The sequence below is a fragment of the Theropithecus gelada genome, chromosome 9 (assembly GCF_003255815.1).
Source record: "Theropithecus gelada isolate Dixy chromosome 9, Tgel_1.0, whole genome shotgun sequence".
Classification (NCBI taxonomy): domain Eukaryota; kingdom Metazoa; phylum Chordata; class Mammalia; order Primates; family Cercopithecidae; genus Theropithecus; species Theropithecus gelada.
This window is the reverse complement of record NC_037677.1, coordinates 126,220,200-126,242,676: the sequence shown is the minus strand read 5'-3', so window position 1 is coordinate 126,242,676 and position 22,477 is coordinate 126,220,200. Positions and strand designations below refer to the sequence as shown.

General features: G+C 48.2%; 1 protein-coding gene across 1 annotated transcript in view; it reads right to left on the bottom strand.

Moving 5' to 3' along the window:
• The window catches only part of MGMT (O-6-methylguanine-DNA methyltransferase), a 289,573-nt gene that overhangs the window by 49,268 nt on the left and 217,828 nt on the right, over window positions 1-22,477 (bottom strand). The window lies entirely within an intron of this gene.

Genomic DNA, 22,477 nt, shown 5'->3' with positions numbered 1-22,477 from the left:
TATTACATCTAAACAGGCAAACACCTGCGGCTGCTTCACGGGCACGCGCGTCTCAACTAGCTGTGCAGCAGAGAGCGGGACTGGTGAGGCAAGGACCCACCGAGGATGGGTCCCACTCTAGACCTTCAAGTACCCACTCTCCACCTTCAGGCCTCCCAGGACGTGCGCTCTGAGTCTGCATCACAGCGCAAAGCAACCCAAGTGACAGTGTCCCTTTGTAAGACTTACAGACGGCATGGCTGCACCTAAGTCATCAAGCACTCACTATCGAAAAGTTTCCAGATATATCAACACAGTCATTAGACTGCACCACACAGCCCACCCCACCCCAAGTCCAACAACGCAAGGCCACAACCACGCGTCCTGCCTCCTCCATAGCTGTGCTGTGTTCAGGGGAGTCCTCAGGGTTCACTTTCGGTCCCCTGATTCCCACGCTCCAGAGGGCCTAGTCTGTGTTTCCTTCATCCAGCGAGTCTGTTCTCTTGGGAGCAGCCGTGTGCCTCACGTGCCTGCGTCTACTCGGTTCTTTCTCAAATCTTCTTTTTTTTTTTTAATTTTGAGATGGAGTTTTGCTCGTTGCCAAGGCTGGAGTGCAATGGCTCAATCTCAGCTCACTGCAACCTCCACGTCCTGGGTTCAAGCGATTCTCCTGCCTCAGCCTCCCTAGTAGCTGGGATTACAGGCGCCTGCCAAGCCGGCTAATTTTTTGCATTTTCAGTAGAGATGGGGTTTCTCCATGTTGGCTTCATCATCTTGGCCAGGCTGGTGTCGAACTCCCGACCTCAGGTGATCCGGCCACCTGGGCCTCCCAAACTGCTGGGATTAAAGGCGTGAGCTACCACGCGGCCTTCTTGGTTCTTTCTGGCCACTCTCCTCCCTTCGGTCTCCTGCAGTTTGAACCTGTACCTCTCAGAGTCGCTTCAGACTGTTTTGTGGCTGCCTCTGTTTGGGGTGTTCATTCTTCTGTGGCTTCGACCTGGTGGCCCCTAACGGAAAGGATTCTCCATCCCCAGCAGGGGTGGATGTTCCGGGGCTGTGTTCCACAGACTGAGGACACGGCCCTGAAGGGGAGGTCTCCCACTGCCACCCGGGGCTGTGGCATGCATGACACAACCTATTGTGATTTCAAGTGCTGCGGAACCCCACTGGGAAGCCCCGGCACAGGGTCCGTTATCTTCAGGTGACTCCCTTCCTTCCTTCCTTGCTTCTCAAGGCCCCAGACAAACGGCACGCTTCCCCGGGACTTCCCAGGCTTGGAGCGCGGGAGTTTTCTAGTTTCCTTTCACAGACAGTGCTGCTCCTCAGGCTTCTGTGAAAAGGTGGGGAGCATCACTGCACTGTGGAGGCTGCGGACGCACAGCTCCCACGGGCCCTTCACCCTTCCTTCCTGGGCTGCCTCGGGGGCTGTGCGCTGAGATCTACAAAATGCTTCTCCTTGACACACGCATGCTGCTCTGGGAGGCTCCCAGTGAAGGCTGCATTTGCCTGGACGTGCAGCACAGCACAGGCGGCCAATGCAGCCAAGAGCACCATCCCGACTATCCACACAAGGGTGGACATGGCTGGTCCATGGAGAGGAGGCAACAGAGCTAGCCCCGGAGCTGCAAACAACCGGCATTTCACTTAGTATCACAGAATTGGAGGCTGTTTTAGAAAAGAAGATACAGTCACAACTTCTTAAAACACCTTCACAAGAAGAGCTCAGATGATCTCTGGAGCGATTAGTTCTTGCTTTTCCTGTGAGGTAAAAACCAAGCTTGTACAAATCTGAATAAAGTCAAAAGTACATAATGAGGCAAGAGATAAAAGGAAGCCGAACAACTTCCTTATAGTTAAAAAGGTTTACTCTCTTATGCAGTTAAAGTGGAAATAAAGATAACCACAGCTTACACGTCTAGTTAAACAAACACAGCCTTTCGTGTATTGGGCTTGTGTTAAAGATGATACAAATTACTTTGGCTTAAAGTGTACTGTGGGCGGAAATACCCTGGCACTTCCTTTCAGCAAAGAAACCAGGGCCTCAGCAGCAGGAACCTCGTTTGCATTCCATCTGGGATACTCACATTTTAACAAGAGACAATTAAAAACGGAGAAGCTGGGATCTAAAGTTCCAGAGCTTCTGCCTGAGTAAGTGCCTGTGATGGCATTTCCACCTTCCCAGAAGACAGCAGACATGCCGAGGGGCACACACGGCCATGGGCCTGCGTCTGCGACACCTACAGCGTGTGGTGACACCATGGCCAAGCCCACAGGGCGGCAGGGAGAAGCTACAGGGAGGCACAGAGCTGCACCTGTGTTGTTATTTTCGTGTGGAGTTGTGCTTTCCTTCCATTGCTGGGAGGAAGTGGGGGAAAGAGACCCAGTGAAGGGTGTGTCCAGGGTTACTTCGCTTTGAGGTCCTGCAGGTGCAGAAATGTGCATGTCATCTGACAGCAGGCGCAGTGATGGAAGACCTCGGGCCAGCCTCACACGCTGTCCTGTCCTGGAGGCTGGGTCTCTGGGCTGGAGTGGTTTGTGGGTGTAAAAGTCTCTGCCGAGATCCTTGGGTCTTTCTAAAAATGGACCTCTTTGGGTGAGACGCACATAGGGGTCCCCGTACACTGTTTTTCACAGTGGAACAGGAGGGTGGTCAGAGGTTTCCAAGCACGCAGGTATTGACAACTTTAAGGAAGGAGCCAGAGAATGAAGGGAAAAAGAAGGAAGCTCACTAGGATGACCGGCAGCCACAGACAACTGAGACCAGCAGTTGGGCCTGAGAACTAAGCCCAGCAGAGCTGGCTACAGTTCATGGCTGACCCCATGAACACTGCGGCCAGACAGAACAGGCCCTGGCCTTCTCTAAGCTGCTACCTTATCCAGACCCCTGCCCGAGGGAACTCACGCAGACAGGGCCCTCGTTCAGCCCAGTACCCTCAATACACAGGCTGAGGTCTCCACAGCCCAGGCCACTGCCTGGAAACCCTTATCGGCCGCCATCACAAAGAGGCCCCGGGGAAACCGGGCTCACTCTGCAGGCAGAGAACTGGCTTGCCGAGCAGGGCAACCAAATGGCCTCTCTCAGAGTTCCCTTGGGGCATGGAAGTGCTGTCTTCTCACTGCCCCGATTTGCTTCCCGCTTAGTGAGGTCTGGCCATGGAAAGGAGAACTTCTGCTTGGCTTAAATATTATTCAATTTCAGAGACACATCTTCAATCATTCGATTCATGCTCCGCTCCTTGCTAACTGAATAAACAGGGTACTGATGATATCTAAGAAGAAAGATGGAGAAATATGTAATGTGCTTTGCTGTCCTGATCCCCGGGGAAGGCGGCAGAACAGAGGGGTGGAAGCAGCGTGCAGGGAGGGTTAGTCCCAGCTCCCTCCTGAGTGACAAAGAGCTGTCAACCACCACTGTCCAGACAGGAAGAGCAAGCGTGATGGGGCCCATGTACCCCGACCTTCAACTGGGGAAACAAGACCCCTGATCAAGCCACCTGGGCCTGGCACCTTCTGCAGCGAGAGCTCAGCCAACGTCTCCTGCAGGGTTTGAGGGATGGGACAGGAAGGGGCTGAGGTGCTGGGTGAGGGTCTTTTCTCCTGCATTACCTCCGCTGACGTCGTGAGCTGGCGTCCGTGGTGGCACCTGGGGCTGCAGGATTTGGGCTCCCAAGAAAAGGTGCTCCCCCGGCGAGGACGGGGCGGAGCACAGGGGCTGCCATTTCAGTGGTGGGTGAGTTGCAGGGACCCCGGGGAAGACTGGGATGTGGGACTGGTTGGCAAAGCAAGCACCTCAAGGTCAGGGTTAGGCTCCAGAACTAGAGGGGTCTGGCCGGCCATCACACCCTGCAGATGGGGTCTCTCAGGGAAGCGAGGGTACGCTGTGGGAGAGGGGGCATTCTACCACAAGAGCTGGGAGCTTCTGTGCCCCCAGCAACTGCTCAGACTCCAGAGTGAGGATTCCCTCCTCAGCACCCCTGAGCAAAATGGGGTGCGCTCCAGCACTGCAAGGCTCTGCCCACGCGGGCGTCCTTCTCTCGTGCTGCTGAGGGAATTGAAATGTGAGCTGGCTTTCCTAGCATTTCCCACTCTTAAAAGGATATTTGAAGAATTTTTATAGTAGTAAAATTCATCTTAAATTGATTTTTTATGCTTGTGCTAAAGATCTCAACCTCTGATTTACTCTGTAGTTCTCTTTTTTAACTCTTTCTCTATTGGCATTAGGTAACTATTCATGGGTGAAATGTAATTAAACAGCTTTGATTCTGAAGCAAGGATTTATGATACTACATTTAAAATGAATGGCATTAAACACACACATAAAACCAGATTTTTAAAGCCATGACACAAATTTCCATTTCTACAGTAAAATGAAATTTATTCTCCTGCCCTGCCCTCTCCTCCATCCTGCCGCGCTCGGCCCTGGAAGAGCTGGGGGTGACGGCCTCTCTCACGGCGGCACTTATCACGGGGGAGTTCCTCGGGCTTCCCCGCTGGCGAACCCTGAAACGCCAATAATTACAGGCTCCGCAGCCCACGTGCATGGAAATCCCACGTCCCAGTCTTCCCCAGGGGACCTGCAACTCACCCACCACTGAAATGCTGGCCCTGTGGTCCGCCCCATCCTCGCCAGGGGAGCACCTTTGCTCAGGAGCCCAAATCCTGCAGCTCTGGGTGCTGCCACGGACTCCAGCTCAAGACGCCAGCTGGAGACTCTCATCTGGCACCTCAGCCCCTTTCTGTCCCACCCCTTGAACCCTGCAGGAGACAAGACCCTCTCCCAGCATGGGTGGGGAAACGCTCAGAGCACATCAGAGTCACGCCTCCCCTAGGCCTCTCCCAGGACATCACGTGTCACCCACAGAATAATCCCGAGGCAAATATCATGACACTGGTGCCTTTCACTTTCTTTGACTTGGCATGAGAAGATGGTGGCTGGTGGGTGAAAAAGACGCACAGCTTTGCTGGGCATGTGTACACGGGACAACAGGGCGTTGGGCACCTTAACACAGCAAAGCCAGAGCCACGTGGGCCTGGCTCAAGGATTTCTTTAAGAAAACCACAACTGTTGGCAATGCCAGGGGTTCCTTAAAACCAAACCGGATGACACTGACCTGCCCTGGGTGGAAGCTCCCAGAGCCTCAGCAGACTGGAAGGCCCTGGTGATATTCTCCCGGAGCTGCCGCCTGTGGGAAGCTGCCCCAACCCATTCCCCTTCCCCGGCTTGGAAAAACAATGTCCCAGTGATGAACTGCCTTGCAGATTTGATTTAAATCTCCTTCCCTTCAACCCAAACCAGGGCACAGAAAGGTGGTCAGAACGTTCCAGCACAAACTCATAACATATGGGCACAGGAGCTATTCCAGGGAAAAGTGTCCTCCCTACCTGCATGAAGCTTCCTTTCCAGACACTGATATTATCAAGAACATGAAGGAACAGTGGCAGTGGCCCACCTGAGGCACAGTGGAGCTGGGGGAGATGAGAGAAATGGAAGGCACACGGCCCCTACTGGACACGGGCTTCCTTTGACCGTGTGGGAATCCCGCCCGGCCACAGACAAAGGGTAGACGAAGCAAGTGCCCCAGGAGTCTTGATATCAGCCCAGCTCAGCACGAGGAAAACAGAAAGCAGAAAGAGTGTGTTCCTGGTACCACAGCTTCCAGCTCTGCCCAGTTCAGAGTGCTCAACGCTCTAAAACTCCACCAGCCAGCTGGGAGGTTTGAGTATTCAGATTTTTCGGTGCCTTAAGATTCCACTGGCAGTAGAGAATCACTAAATGTCCATTTCTGAATGAATTCTACTCCCCAGAGACATTAACACGTGATGTATTTGGGTTGAATCCTATTTGATATAAGAAAATCGGCCAAGAGTCTCTCATAAGTTCTTCACATGTGAGGCTCCATCGGGCTGACCACAGGACACTCCAGACGGGGTGTGCTGTGTACCCTCTGCCTCTCCTGCGACCCAAACACCTCCTCTCTCTCTCCACGGACAACGTTTTCATCTTATGGTTTGGGAATGCTATCGGATGACCCTGGAGGGTCACCCAAGGAGTTTGTTCCAAAGGCAGTTGCTCCTCTGAGTTCCTCTGGAATCTGGCAAGGTGCCGAGCTTGGATACAAGGCTTCCACGAGGCTTTGAAGAAGGCTGCGCGGAAACCCGTGGGTACCTGAAAAGCTTTTAGTGGCCTCGCCACACACAGCACTTTGGATGCTCAGGTGATGGAGCAACATTTCCCAAGCCCAGCTAGCGAGCACCCACCTCCTCTGGCTTCCAGAACCTTCAGGACTAGAGGGCAGAGCAGCAGACTCTGGGGCTCATGTAGGAACATGCCTTCAGCCAAAGATTATCCATGCTACATGGAGACTTTTGTTAAATATCACTGGTAAATGCACAATTATGTCCCATTTAGAAGATCTCTAGCAGAGTGTCTTGTGTTTGATGGATTTGTCCTGCATTCAATTATAGCTTCCTGCTAAAGCTCAGATGTTTTCTTTCAGGGGTAAGATTGAAGAAAAGAAATAAACTATGCTACCTGCTCTCAGTAAAGATTATTTTATTTTAAACAGGAGGCTGAATAAAACCTTTTGACTCTATATTTCAGACAAATGCAGTGGCTTAATTTCATTCAAGCATTTACCGAGGATCTGCAATGCATGCGGTTAGTGGTTAGAATACTGACTCAGGGCTGTCCCTTCCTCTGGAGTTGACAGCCGACTGCGCAGGAAGAGAAGGTGAAGGTCAAACACACAGGTCAACATCAGAAACAGCACTTCCGCCTTCCAATGGCCCTGATGTTTCATGGAGGCCCCGAGGCGGCTGGGAAGGAACATGGCAGTGACTGCTCCGTGGCTCTGCCTGGTGGCCAGCAACTGTTTGGGCACTATGACCATGTACGTTTGACAAAGTGCATGCAATTATTTGAATATTCTATAGTTATTTTAGGAAACTGACTAGAAACAGGAAAAATTAAAAATGCTGATGTTAGTAGTAGGAAACATGGATCTCAACAGTGCAACTGCGGCAAAGATAAAAAACAAACGGCACGCCAATGGGTTCATGACAGACACAACCGCGGCTTCACTGGTCTTGAGCTGCCATTGCTAATGACGATGATGACAATGGCACTGACTGCACACTGTGGGCCGTCCTCAGTGATTCATGTGCTACTCCACTGATTTCTTATGCACCCCCAAGAAAAAGATGTGTTCAACTATGACAGGAAAAAGTGAATAAACACGCACGAAACATCAACAATACACTTAAGTTCATGTAATAAACAATGACAGGTATGAGTAATGTATTTTTTTTTTTCAACTTTCTGGTACAAGAGGGCCTCCCACTCATCACAGGTGAGGTGAGTCTACTGATTGACTGTTACGTGTTTGGTTGTAGGGCCTATTTTAAAGATGCATTCTGTATAAAAGGACATCATATAAGACAGGGAAGTAAGTGATGAGCACAGCCCATTTCTAGTGCAGAAGAAAACAGGAGGTCTTCCCGGAGCAGGCAGTGTTCCGTGAGTGCCTGCAGGAGGGCTGTGAGGAGCTCTGGCTGTCAAGTCAGCAAATCTTTACTGCACTTTTACTGTGTGGTTCATAATAAAGATGGACATAAATCTCATTCCTTGCTTTTATGCCTTCAAGCCTATCCCAAAATGAATCCTATGTTTATGATCCTATCATAGGCCACCAAACGGTTCATGTACCAACATCAATAATGTGAGGAGGAGAAAGAGGCCATTTAAAATTAAGTTAGGCTCCAAGTTACTTTCTGGGTGGCCATAGGTATCTTGCTAAAACTGGATACCAATTTTTAACGGGCATCCTATGCCCTCAATATTTGGGGCTCAAATTAATGTCAGATCCTAAACAATACCACAAAGGTATTTACTATAGCATTTTAAAACACCCACCAAAAATACAGAGGAAACTTTATGTAAATTTTCAACTCTTCCCCATCAGAACAATACATAGTTTTCTTTTTAAAAATAATTCTTAAAAATGCATTAATAAAAATATTTTAAAAAGACAACCTGAATAGTATACTTGGCAGACCAGAAAGCCTTAAAAAGCCTATTTACTTTTCCCCCTAAATGTTCAAATCATTAAAAGGAAAATTGTATTTTATCAACATTTTAACATATCATTAAAAGTCTCTACTATTTGACAGATGAAGATAAAAACACCCCAAAACTATAGATGAATGATCAGGTCCCTAAAGATTCCAAAACAATTACAGGATGCAGAGCAATCTAGTTAAATTTTATTCAAAAGCTTACTGCACTTGTGTTTTCTTTTATTTTTCTATCAAGAAGCCCATGAGGCTTAAGCACAATTCATTATGTATGAGACCCCACTTGCGGTGCTTGACTGTTGATTAATAGCAAAGTTTGCTGTATGTACATTTGCAACATTAGATGCATACAATATGCTAACTTATTCTTTCACTGAAACTAATTATTTACAAAAATGACTACGTGAGACTACAATTTATTAAATGCATGCATCCAGTCTCAATTTGGCCCCCAAAGACAGCCTGGAATGAAGATCTTTTACTTGATGTGACAACTTCTAGAAACGCTATTATTAATATTGTAAATGTGGCAAATAAAGAGTTCAAATAGCCTTATGTCTGTGTTGCACGTGCCTTCCACCACCACGGCAGTGAACAGAGCTGCTTTCTAATGTTTTACACACACACGAGGGCACATTCTTCTTTCCCAGCTTAAATTAGTTTCTTATAAATAAAGCGCTTGTACATCTGTAAAGATATAAACTTTTAGAGTCATTCCATTAGTCTAAACAAATGGTCGAAACTTGCTATTTCTCAAAGGATCTTTGAGGCTAGGCAACTGTGCATTATTCAACATCTATCTTCCCCAGACCTTGAGAAGAAGCCACATCAATCTATACACAGAGATCAACACCGCATGCCCAGACATGGGCCTCTAATGGGGCATCTGGTCAACCGCTCGTGTCTGCCGTGCTAACGCTACGACACACACAGCCCAGAGCAGCAGCCGCCTGCCCTGAGCACCCTCTGCATTCTGGTCTCTCTCTGCTGGGCCAACCTGCACACCTTGCAGTTTCCTCTCTGGATGCCCTCAAAGCCTCTGTCCTGGCCTTGCCCTGCCCAGCTGAGGGTGGGTGCCCCTGCAGGCTCTGGAGAGAGAAAGAGAGGACTCACTTCTTTCTGAACAGGCCAGACATGGAAAGTCAATGTCCACGTCCACAAGAGAGGACGACAGTGCAGGTGGTCACTACAGGCTACTGACTGCTTGGTGTCACTGCAGTTTTCCAAGGACACCTGAGAAAAGCAGCTGCGTCTCAACCAAGAGTCTGCTCTGGGACGTAAGAATTTAGGGGCAGAGAAGAACTGAACCATCAGGAGAGTAGATGAGACAGGCACAAGATGACTGACTGTGTCATGCAATTTCATATCCCCACTCTCTCAGGAACACAGCCAAGGTCAGCCACAGGCCAGGCGGCTGACTCCAGAAGTCCCAGGCGACATGGTGCCTCGATGTCACATCTCCATTACACAATATGGCACCTTGGGCAGGGCTACATGAACACGGTTGAGGATCAACGCACTCTAGGAAAACAGCTCGAGGTAAGCTCTCGCACAACACTGCACAGCTGCTGTTTACTGAGTGCCTAACACATGCCAGGCATGCCATTACAAGCTGTTCTATTTATTCCTCCCAAAGACCCTTGGGGGAGGTACTATTATCTCTATTTCTAAAACAGGAAACTGAGGTCCCGAGGTTATGTAATAACAACTTACCAAACTCATCAGGGAAGACCCAGGATGGAATGAAAGCCTGACTCCAAAGACTTTAGACTGGGGCATCTCCATGGATTTGGAGGACTCCGGCTCTCCTCTTTGAAACGGAAGCCAGTTTCCTCATCACGACAAGTCCACATGCGCACATGCTCTGTACTTGATGGCACATAGTCTACATAGAATAGCATTTGGATTTACTCTCTTTTACTTTAAGGTGACTTCTAGGATCTCTATGATCTCTTCCCCAATCCACAGGATGACAATCCAGGCCCACTGTTCCATTATTCAAAGACAATGGGAACGTGAATATCCAACCTACTTTCTCTTACACTCTAGAAGCTTCCAGAAAGAGAGACTAGGTGTCCCATCATAGAGGCTGAAGCTCCTAGACAGCTGCCCAGTTGCTCTTAAAGGAAGGTCAGATTTACACTGAAACACATCAGTGACCTGTCCACACAACACACATCAGTATCCCACATAGGCAGGAGGCCTGGGTCCCAGAATGCCCCCGGCCTGCCGTGTCCCCTACTGTCAACCCTCCAGAAGCAAGGCCCAGAATGATTCAGGCCACAGCACTGCACTCAATGGCTTGACAAACGCACAGATGAGGTGTGGACTGGGCTGCATAAACAAGTCCAATGGAAGGCTCCCCAGGAGGGCTGTTCCAGTGAGCCCCGGGACAAACAACCACGCACCATTCTGGGGCTGGTCCTGACTCTGCCTCCAGCCCTGGGGTCCTACCCAGCACACTCCCAGTGCTCAATTCCTGCCCACTGAGCAAATGGGTAAGCAAGACACAAGGCTGCTGAGGTTCCTCTGTAGCACGTGCACTGAAAAACACCTACATTTCAGATTTCATTTTTCCAATGAATAATTTGCTAAAAACTATTCCCTAGGGAGAAGAAAAACTCACAAAGATTTTCTAAACAGTGAAAGCTACATTTCTCTGCCTTTTCGGATTCTGTAGTAGACTGCAGAATAACAAAGTTTGTGAAAGCCCAGGAAATGGGCATCACTTCCAATTTTGCTGACTTTGATAGGACTCTGCAGTCAGAACCCGGAAATGCTGCAGGTTTGCAGACACAGAACTTGGTGGGTTCTCCTCTGTGTCTGCTCCATTCTCCACCCCCGATATAAGGCAATCGACTTCATGATGAGATGCAATGAGAAAAATGAAATGAAGCAGCAAATCCTTCAAGCGCCACCTTCATGCTGTAACTATAAATAGTCTGTTGAGTTCCAGCAGCTCCACTCGTTCCACTAAGGCATCTATGCTGTACCCTCATTTCTCCTCTAGGCTTCTGGGCCTTTGGAGGAGGAGCCAGGGGGTCATTAATAAAGGGGGAGTGAAGAGGTCCCAGTGAGGAAAACCTTGCCTCCCCCACGTGACACAACAGCAGACACCAGCACCAGCAGGCCCTGTCTGTAGGCATGCTTTCTCATCTACTAGAAACCTACTGTAAGATCACGAGGACAAAGCCACTCCTGGGAAATGGAAGCCAGTGGTCACCCCTGGTCATGACAAGCCCACATGCTGTCACATGGAACAGCCCGCCCCTCCCCCATCCACTGGATGTGCAAAGGGCAGAGTACCCCAGACGCAGAGTACCTGACGAGGCCTGCAGGCTGTACCAGGGCTTGGGAAACCACGCCCGCCCTCTGGGCTCCTCGCCCACACGACTGTTCCATCTCCCAGGCAGGCAGCGGTTTCTGATTTGTCGTCTCTATTAAGGAACAGGCTTGCTTTCTCCTGTGAGCCCATGCGATAAGAAATAACACTTTTGGTGCTAACAGGGCTAAGACGTACCTACCCCTAATGGACACAATTCATCTCCACGCAGCTTACAGGCTAACTCTGTCACCATGCAATTCAGAACAAATTATTTTTTGTCTTAGCAAGAGAGTATATCGTAATTTAAATTTAACAATAATAACTAATGTTCTGAAGACAATGCTTTTTTTCCAAAAGGCATGGATTATATGAGGACTGACCTCCACGGGGCTCAGTCCCATTAACTTGTATGCTGGGCTCATTAATAAATAATTCTGCCACTAAATTACCTGTCTTGTAAATTGGTTTGTACAGTTCTAAATAAATGATAGCTCCCTATTATCAAACACAGTGGAGTTTTTAAAAGAAAAGTACAGCTTATAAGATAGCACTGCAATTTTATCTGGGAACAACTTTCTCCAGCTCGCTTCATAGAAAGCCCTTGTTTTTCCTGTTGACTGCTGCAGCTGGAACACGTTAGCTGGTTAGCAGAGTTGAGAATACCGAATTTAATCTCAGACAAGTATATTGACTATCCATCAGTGGCCAAAAAAATCCTCAGCAACTATTAAATGGACAGTTAATATAATTGTATTTTAAAGCACTGAGGTCATATTTAATTTTGAATTGAAACTCTTAAAACACGCTTTCTGGCAAGGATATAGAGTAATAAAACAACGTTAACTACAGAAAAAAATCTAAAACTCACATTATTAAAATAAATCTTTTTTCCAGAGTACTAATATCTGCAAGAAGTAGATTACAAGAAGCAGAAAACATTTGTACTTTTTCAACAAGTATCGTCACTGGCACTGAAATTCAGGGTTTTCAGTTTAAAGGATGAAATCATGCTGGAGGCCAGAGTTCAGATGCTGTCCCCCTCCCTTTCTCCTTTGAGCTGGCTGGTCTCCCGGCATCTTCTGTCTTCCTTCCAGGGTGCTCAAACTTGGTTTAGCTACACCCTCAGGTCTTCCAAGCAAAACTCTACCCAGCGAAGAATCCAATTATGTTCCAAAGCAGGAAAGAAAAGTAACTGGGGCTGGGAAAAGTCTCACAAGAACAAACAGGGGGGCTGGAGAGTTCTGAGAAGGGAAGGTGGGGGGAACATTTTAGCTGCGAAGTCAGCCAATTAAGATTCCCTTTAGGAAGCACCAATTTCTACTCAAAGCAGGCTAGCAAGTCCAATTTTGTATGCCTTTTTCCTCCTCTTCAAAAATCAATACAGCCCTCTGGGAGGCTGTCATGCTGCAGGCGGGCAGGTCTGTGGACCGTGAGCTCCATGCCTAGACCAGGTCTCAGCCCTCCCAGGGGAAGGAAGGAGGTGGTGTCAGGATTTTCTGGCAAAAACAATGCAGCATTTATTTCCAGGCGTTCTCTGACAGCCAGGACAAGGAAGAAGCCCTGGCATGCAAACCCCGGAGCCAGGGGTAGTGTTGCCAGGAGCCCTATACCTTCATTTCACCCCCAAACTCTTCAGCTGGTAGCTCAGAAGAGCAGAGGTGAAAGACAGGGAGCTTCCCACTGAGAAGAGCTTCTGGGAACTCAAAAGCGCCATTTGACTAAGGCGACTAGCTTTATTTCTGTGGCACCTGACGCCCTGGGCTTCCCCCACCCCATCTTGCCAGCCAGCACGTCCTCTCCCTGCTGACTGGACATGGGAGCCATCCAGTCCCCAAGGACAGATTGTGGGCCTCGGGCCACCTCATTCTGAGTCACCTGCCCATGGGAACTGTCGGCACTTTTGGAGTCTCTTTTTTATTTTTATTTTTTGAGATGGAGTCTCGTTCTTGTCGTCCAGGCTGCAGTGCAGTGGCATGATGTCGGCTCACTGCAACCTCCACCTTCTGGGTTCGAGTGATTCTCCTGCCTTAGCTTTCTGAGTAGCTGGGATTACAGGCACGCGCCACCACACTCTGCTAATTTTTGTATTTTTAGTAGAGATGGGGTTTCACCATGTTGGTCAGGCTAGTCTCAAATTCCTGACCTTGTGATCCGCCTGCCTCAGCCTCCCAAAGTGCTGGGATTACAGGTGTGAGCCACCATGCCCGGCCTCTCCCTCTCTTTTAAGCTCTGGTCTCAAACTGCTACCCGTTTCCCCAGCCAGGCCTCCGCTGAGCACAGACACGCTGACCAAGAGAAGCCTCCACCTGCTGCCTGGACATGCACGCCCTGCCACAGCCCACATCCTGCGAGAACTGGAGTTCTGCTTCCGGCCAACACTGAACACTTCTTAGCTTAGACCGGGGTACCTTGGGGATCTTTTGAAAGGAAAGGATTCTTAGATGCTCAAGAAAATTCCAGTTTGAGAAACAAGAACTTGAAAAAGGAGACTTATAATAAAATACCTTTCAATTGCCAATTAATATTACAGAAGTGACGCTGACTTTGTAATATGCCTCTTAACAATGTTAACTGCAATGAAAACACATCTTGGACAAGTCTCCTAGACCTCATGGATGCCTGGAAACCCTCCATGTGTTTGTATTTGCATCGGTCCTCCCTTTCCTGTGGCCCCAGATTGGTTAACACGGACTTACGAGAGCATCAGTCAGGTACAGGTACAAGAATAATCCATCAGAGATTAAAGCCCTCTAGGCAATTCCATTTTTCACCATGTGTTAATACTGCACTAGAAGCACATTCGTGGACTTTCTTGGATAAGGACTGGGTGAAACTCGCTCCTTGCCCTGTTGGGGTCTGCCAGCGAGTGGTGTTCACTCTACAGAACTTACAGTGGCGCTGCGTCACTGCCCACACTGGGAATGATGGACGAGAGCAACCGTGAGGTCTGGGGCTGCAGCTGAGGGTGGCAGCTCCCTCCAGGCAGGCTTGCATGGACACTGCTCCAAAGATAGCCTGTCCCCCTCCATGTACATGTGAAGTGACCTCAGTTTGTCACTTATAGGCCCGCTGGACCCTCAGAATGCACTCTGAGCTGCTTTCCCCTTCCTTCCACTCAGCCTGCAGCTGAGGCCCCAGATGGATGGCCACGCTGGGCCCATGCCACCTCCTTGCTGCCCTTGCGTCCCCATCCCTCAATGATGGGGCATTCCACATCACCACTCAGCTCACATCTGTTGCCACACGGGATTTTCAAGGTGTCCACAGTCAGCATGCCTCCATGACCCAAACCTGGCCCACCATCTGTTTTTGTAAATAAAGTTTTATTGGAACACAGGCACACCCATTTGTTTACTCAGAAAGCAACAGAGCTGAGTAGCTACAACAGAGATTTTCTAGCCTGTTAAGCCTGAGATAATTCTTTACCACGTGACCCTGCATAGAAGTCGCCTGATGGGCCCCTGGTCTGGACTTATACTGCCCCGAGCTTTTCTTCTCTGCCTGGAAGCCACCGCTCAGGCTCTCCATGTGGGTCCTGTCATTCCTGAGTCCTGACCACTCTCTACTGGTCCTCCCACCTGTAACCTCCAGACCTAAGCCCTTCTTCAAACCCTAATTCAACTCCGACTCTGTATCATCTCTGCTTATTCTACTTACAACCACCCCAGACTGTATATTTGGGTGGTATCAAAGAATTCAGTCTCTTAAATCATGGCAGCTGCCATCCCCTGAGCACCCACTGTGTGCTGGGCACTATACTCGGTGCCCCATGTGTACCACCCCCATAACAAAGTAGGTGGTGAGTATCTGGATTCTGGTTTGATTAATGAGAAAAACCAAAGTGCAGAAGAGTTAATAACTCCCAAGGCCATGCAGCTAAGTAGCAGGCACCAAAATCTAGAGCTTTGACTTTAGCACCTGAGTGGTGGCCTCTCCAACCTGGCTTCTAATACCTTCAACCAGGAGAGAGCATGGACACCCCAAATCCTCAGATGAAGACGCCCCAGGAACAGAGAACTCAGGCCCTGCAGGATCCAGCCCAGGCACCTGTGTTTGAATTCCTCACTGTGGGCTGCCTCAGGGTGCACCTTCACTCCAGTGTCCATGTGGCAGGCACACTCCACATGAAACCCTTTTCTCCTTCATGAAACCCCTGACACCTGTGCCACTGCCAGGCCTGGCTTCTTTGTGCCCCGCGCCCCCCCCGCCCCATTTATTTTCAAGCTTCTCTGCTCCCTCCTCAATGATGTTATTTGAAACCCACAGCCCCAAGGAACCTGTCCTCTCAAAGGCTGCTCAGGAGCCCCAGTTATCCGAGCTAACACCCTCTTCTTGAGGTGCCTGCACTGCCCAGGTGCACATGCTGCTTCAGGACACTGCCCGGGGCTGACATCTGGGCCCAGCTGCCTGCTGTGCTCTCTGCCTCTCCCAAGTCCTGTTGCCAGCTCCTCTTCTTGCTTCCACTCACCTCACCCTGACTACTGGACAAGGCTTTGTGTGGACTGGGATGGTGTTAGGTGTCACCTTCTGAGGACTGGCAGGGGACAGACACAGCTGTGCCACACTGGGGCTCTTGCCCCGTGCAGCTGCCTATCCAGAACAGCCACCTGGAGGCTGGTCATCACCTCCAACTCCATAGGCAACATCAACGTCAGCCTTCTCCGCATGCCAGGAACAGCTCCCAGTTCCCGCTGCTGCCTTCAAGTTCTCCTGCACCCCATGTCCGCTGGTTTCTGCTTTGCAACATCTCTCATTTCCATTCCCTTTTGTTGCCACTTCTGAACAACCTCCAGAGCCTCTGAACTGGCCTTTTCACACTCCAGTCACATCCAGAGAACCTGCCAAAACCAGATAAACCTTCCTAAAATCCTGCCTGGTTGTCACCACCCTGCTCACAAGTCTCCCTGAGTCCTCATCTCATACTCAGAATCAGATCCAAATTCTGCATCCAGTGCTGGGCACAGCCCTGCAGTCTGGCCTGGGGCTCAGGCTCTCTCCTGGCTGAATCCCAAGCTCCAGCTGATCTGGCCAACTTGCCTCCCTCTGAACTTCTCCCCTTTTCCTCCAGGCCTTCCCACCCCTGGGACTTTCCTCCTCCTATCCCCGTACCTGGAATGTGGTCTCCCCATCCTGGCCTCAGACAAGTGCATGGCACCCACGGCTGGCACCTTTCCAGCTCTCCTGCGGCCAGAGGGTCACCTCGGGACCAGCGTGCGTGCAGCCCAGCCTCCCCTCCATGTGCCACCCTTAAGCAGCATATGGCACCTCCAAATGCTCTGGGTATGGTCCTGTGGTTTCCACAAGTAAAGCCCACACCTTAGGACACCTCTATATTACTCACAGCAGTGGACACCGCAGTGCCTTTTGTACACACTCACATAACAAACAGCAAAGACTGATGAATTGTTAATGAGTGAATAAGTGAAAACATCAAATGAAGGAAGGTGGGGGCAAACAGGTGTTCCTGAATATACTTAAAATGATTTGGAATTTACTTTAAAATTGACGAAATATAACTATTTTGCTATATTCTGTTGCCTATTGTACTCCTGGACTTCTTCATCCATTCTCTAAAAGACATAATTCTACAACTTAACCACTTAGACACATGGAAGTAAATATGTGATGCAAACTACCAGTGTTTTAGATTGGGCTTCTACTGCATGTCCGTTCTGATCAAAACTTGAAATAGCTAGGAAATGACTGTCTGAATAAGACCCAAAGGACAGAGGGGGAATTTCATGTTTTTCAGCTTTCGGTTCCACCCAGAGCCTAGGATTCAACAACAAACATTCATGGACCTAGGGCCTATCTGAATGAGTTTACAACTTTGGCACATAAGGACTCAATTTTAGTATCTTGCCATCTACACGGCCAACCCAGTTAATTCCAGTATTACGCAGTTTTAGATTTATCACGGCCTATCATCTCTCTTTTCTCAGGCATTGTTTTGTTGGTCTAGCCCAGAAAGCACTGGGAAGCCAATGATTTGAAACCCCACACAGCAGCATGAGGCAATTCAGAGCAAACTTGTCAAGGCAGGTCTTGGCCAAGCTGATCAGAGTTGGATCAAGAGTTAAGCCAAGAATCTTCTCAACAATTCCAACAGAAATGGCGCTTTGCCTGGGAGCATCATATATTTGTGAGAGCTGGCATAATCGACCAAGAAAACAAGCTAGAAGACGACAGAAAAAGGGTGTGTGCTTGTGTTAACTGAAGAACCTGCTACATCACACTACTATCCTCTTGAAAAACATTTTTAAGAATTAAAGTCAGAATCAAAAATAATTATTTGCAATTCTCAAGCTACTATCTCCAGCTCTTTTTGGTCCCCATGTTCAAGACTAAATGCCTTCCTGCTAATTTTGATGTATGTGATTGAAAAAACTCACTTGAATCAAACCAGAAACCGGAGCTGCCGCTGGGTGTGGAGCTCAACTCCTCAGCTTAGAAACACTGCAAACCACCATGGCTTGCCATTTTCAATGAAATATTTTTATGGGACAAAGTGAAAGCTAGAAATGACTCTGGTGAATATTGTAAGAAACAAAGGACAGGATTAGGCTGGGCACGGTGGCACACACCTGTAATCCCAGCAGTTGGGAGGCTGAGGCAGGTGGACAACTTGAGTCCAGGAATTTGAGACAAACCTGGGCAACACGGCTAAACTCCATCTCTAAAAAAAAAAAATACAAAAATTAGCTGGGCATGGTGGTGCACACCTGTCGTCTCAGCTACCCAGGAGGCTGAGGCTGCAGTGAGCTGAGATCTTGCCACTGTACTCCATCCAGCCTGGGTGACAGAGCAAGACCCTGTCTCAAAAACAAACAAAAAAGGATAAAAAAGAACACATTTTCTAAAAAAAACTATAACCAGAAAACCCATTACATGACACTTAAGTACATTCTGAGCTGCAAGGAAACGATGATGTCCCTCAGGTCTGATGCTAGCCGTGTCTCTTAAAAGGATGGAGGCGTGCCAGGTTCCCTCCTTGATGATACGGAATAAAAACGTTGTTCTTACCCCTCGGTTCGGCGCACTTGCTGAGAACCTACTATTTGCGACACAGGGTTCCAGTGACTAAGGAGATGGGAGGGTGAGTGCAAGAGAGCCCCACCCCAGAGCAGCTCAGAATTTCCTCTCTCCAGCTGTGCCCACCAAGGACGGAGGCCGCATCCTGAGGACAGGCCTGTGGTATGTCACGTTTTTGTTCTCAGGAGGTATGTCTGAGAAAAATGCCCTCCCCAGATCAGCTGACAGAAGATGCAGCTGGAGGCCCAGGGCGAGCACGTTCTGTTCTTACTTCTCTCCTGGCCTTCCGCTATCACAGCCTTCCAACTCATGACTTCTGTTGCCTGAACTATCACTTGTTCACATGATGTCACTTATGCCAGGCATTTAAGAAATACTGCCCAGGACAGGGGGCCTCCTTAAATGGAAAATCCTCATTTAAAAACAGGCCTGGCAGCCCGGGCACAGAAGCTCACGTCTGTAACCCCAGCACTTTGGGAGGCCAAGGCAGGTGGATCACCTGAGGTCAGGAGTTCGAGACCAGTCCCTGGCCAACATGGCGAAAACCCATCTCTACCAAAAAATACAAAAATTAGTCGGGTGTGGTGGTGGGCGCCTGTAATCCCAGCTACTTGGGAGGCTGAGGTAGGAGAATCGCTTGAACCTGGGAGGCAGAGGTTGCAGTGAGAGGAGATCACAGCACTGCACTCCAGCCTGGGTGACAAAGCAAGACTGTCTCAAAAAAATAATAATAAAATCAATAAAAACATAGACAAGGCCTCCAGTCTTATTTATGTGAAATTATCTTACTGGCCCATCTTAATTGGAAACTGATTTAGGGATCTCTGTTTTTTTTTCCCCCCCGACTCAATTTATTAGCAATAGCATAAGTGGTTTTTTTTTTTTTTTTTCCACTTTTTAAAAAAGAGTGCTTCCATTCACATATCCACCAGTCTGTGCCTTCCAATTTCTGTTTCTGCTGCTCTGGACATTAACTCTGAAGAGCTGCCAATTTTCTCAGAAGAGATTTAAATAAACTTCTGAAGCCAAAGGAGTAATTTTCTTTATAATTGACGTTAAAAAGTCACATGAACTAGATGAAGGATGGTTGTTAAGCACATCTGCCACTGGGCATTGTCTTAAACTTAAGAATAATCAATGACAAAAGGGAAGAAAAAGTTTATTGGCCAATCCTCAAAACTAGGGAATAATTAAATACAGTTGCACATAAATAAGAATAGAAATAGAAATGTTTCTTATTCAATTACTCAGAAACCCAGGACAGAGAAAGATGTGGGCGTGCAGACTGCTCATCAGCAACTGACTTCACTTTCTGTGAGGTGAACCTGTTCATCTCCCGAGCTAACGAATGGTTTCTTCATTAGACTTCCTGCAATGATTAGGTCTTATTTACATGACTTTCTTTGAATGAGCTCAAAGTGGAGTCAGGAATTTGAAATTCACTGTTCTGAAAACACCTAGGATTAACTCATTCACTGCACAAGCTACTGAACGAGTTCCTGTTACGTATCATTTAGTTGCAGAGAACACAAGTGGGTGAGTAAGAGAAGTGGGGCTGAGCAGAAAGGGCCCCGGGGAGAGGAGCCCACAGAAGAAGGGCCAGGACTCACCTCCAAGCTTTGGGGAGGCCAGGGGGCGGCAGGCTCAGTGGAGACGTTAAACGCGCTAGACAGGGAAGGGAAGACAGCACTGGCCCCTTCCAGATTCACACTGGCTGCCTGGCACAGAACTGACCAGAGGGAGCCAGGACAGCTGCCCAGGCCAGGCAGGAAGCTTTGGTGCCACCAGGAAGATTCTGTACTTGATCATCAGTAACCAAAACTAAGTGGTCTCACTCAAGTCATTACATGCTCCCATTAAAGCTGCTGAAGTGTCCATCATCACAACTCATAAATTTGACACATACGGCATATTTAAAAATCAGCACATCTTGCATGTTTATCTGACTTTCAGCCAATCACCTGCTTCCAATTAAGTTGACCAATGACATTGGCTTAATCTCCTCACAGAACATTCTGGAAACCTTTATGTGATGCCACTGTCACAGATTTACCAGGACAGGCACTCGAAAGCTTTTCCCACGTAAAATTTCATCAGCTACTCGGGCCTGTCACAGAACTTTAGTGTCACGTCAAGATGCAAATCCTTAGAAAGAATCATGCTCCTCCAGCAAGTTCTAGGAGACTGGCATTTGGATCTCCTGGATGTCTCTCGCTGTGAACTGCAATTTTTACAAATCCAGGCGAGAAATCTAAGAATTCCTAACATTTATACAGCGTTCTGCATTTCCTCCTGGCTGGTGATGTTGAATGGTGAGAGAAGTCTCCTTGTGACATGGATCTGTCTCAGGGCTTTGGAGCATAACAAAAGTCTTGGGGAACTTCCTTTCCTGTGGATGTCTCTAAATGAGCTAGGTGGTGCTCACTCCAACTTCAAGGCTCCACTCTAATTTTTGTGTTTTCTTCCTTTTTCCTTTCAAGGCTGTCAGCTGGTGTAGTTACCACACACACACCCACTCACGTGTATTCACAGACTTTATTAGATGTTTCTTCTAAGAAATTATGAGATTTGAAAACACACAGAAAAGATACCTTTTGAGAAGTGTCCAGTTTGATGTGGATTTGTATTTGTGGAAAAAGAAAGTTGGTCTCACGCACACACAAGGTTCTGACAAATTTTCCCATGGCCCGAGACCCTCCCCGACTCCCACGTGCTAGGATGGCCCCCCTGCATCTCCCTCTGCCCCCAATTAATGTGGAGCTAATTCGTATTTCAAACTTCCCCATCAGTCAGTCTGAATCCAGACTCTTCGGCAGTTATATTTCTTCACAATGCTTGATTTATGCACCCAAACTCTCCAACCCACAAATACAACATTAAAAAATGCAGACCAGGGATGGAAATTTGCAAGCACACTTGCTCATTCCACACTAGGTGAAGTGGTTTAGATAGCTGTCGCTAACACCAAGGGGTTTATTAATAGGCAAAAATTAATTGTATGTAGACTGAATTAATGAGATGGAAAAACATGCATATTTCAGCAAATACAGAGGGGACCGGCCTCTGTCGAGGCATCTGTAATGAAGTGTCTGGGCTGTGGGATGAGTGGGGAGCAGCTACCAGCAAGCCAGGGTCCTTTTGTGATGATGGGGGCTGGAGGTACTGTTAAAAAAATACACTGTGAAATGTAAACATCAGGCAACTGTTTTGAGCACAAAGTTGACCCCCGACACATCTTCCGCAGACTGCCATCTACAGATTTATAAATAAATGATTAGATGTAAAATCTCCAGAGGGCTTTCCTTTTCCACAGCAATTATAGGAGCAGATTATTACCATTCAAGTGGGGTTCCAGGGAAAGTTCCTTGACTGGCAGGAATCACTCACTGCTGTCCTCCTGTCTTAAGTCACCATGACAGGAAACCCAATGTTCACATGTACTGTGAACATTTTAACAAGCCAAAGTCAATATACACTGAATGAACACATTCTGGAGTTAAAATATATTATTGTCAATAACAGGCTGAATTAAGAAAGCATGAAGTTTCAACTGTGATCAATGTCAGGAAGTTCTCTGTACTTCATGGCTGCACATTGTTAAAAGTTGCCGTGTCTATGGACACCTAACATTCACCCGGGCGTTTTCTCTTCGGCTATTCTTAACCAATATTTTATGTTGTTCACATACAAGGTAATGAGGCTAATCAAAGAACCAGCAAATGAACAGTATCAAGTTCAGCACACATTTTTCTAGCCTAAGAGTTTCCTTTCATTCCTAAATTTCAGGGGGAATATCACCTTGTGGCTTTAGGGCTCACTTTCATTACAAGAATGCTGCCCCGTACTCCTACGCAGGCACTTGCACTGGAAATGGGTTTTCCAAGACTCACAGTAGCAAACCCAACACCATTCTCTGCTCTCTTGTCCATTTTCTCTTTTTAAAAATGGGTATGGGCTGGGCGCGGTGGCTCACGCCTGTAATCTCAGCACTTTGGGAGGCCGAGGCTGGTGAATCACTTGAGGTCAGTAGTTTGAGGCCAGCCTGGCCAACATGGTGAAACTCCATCT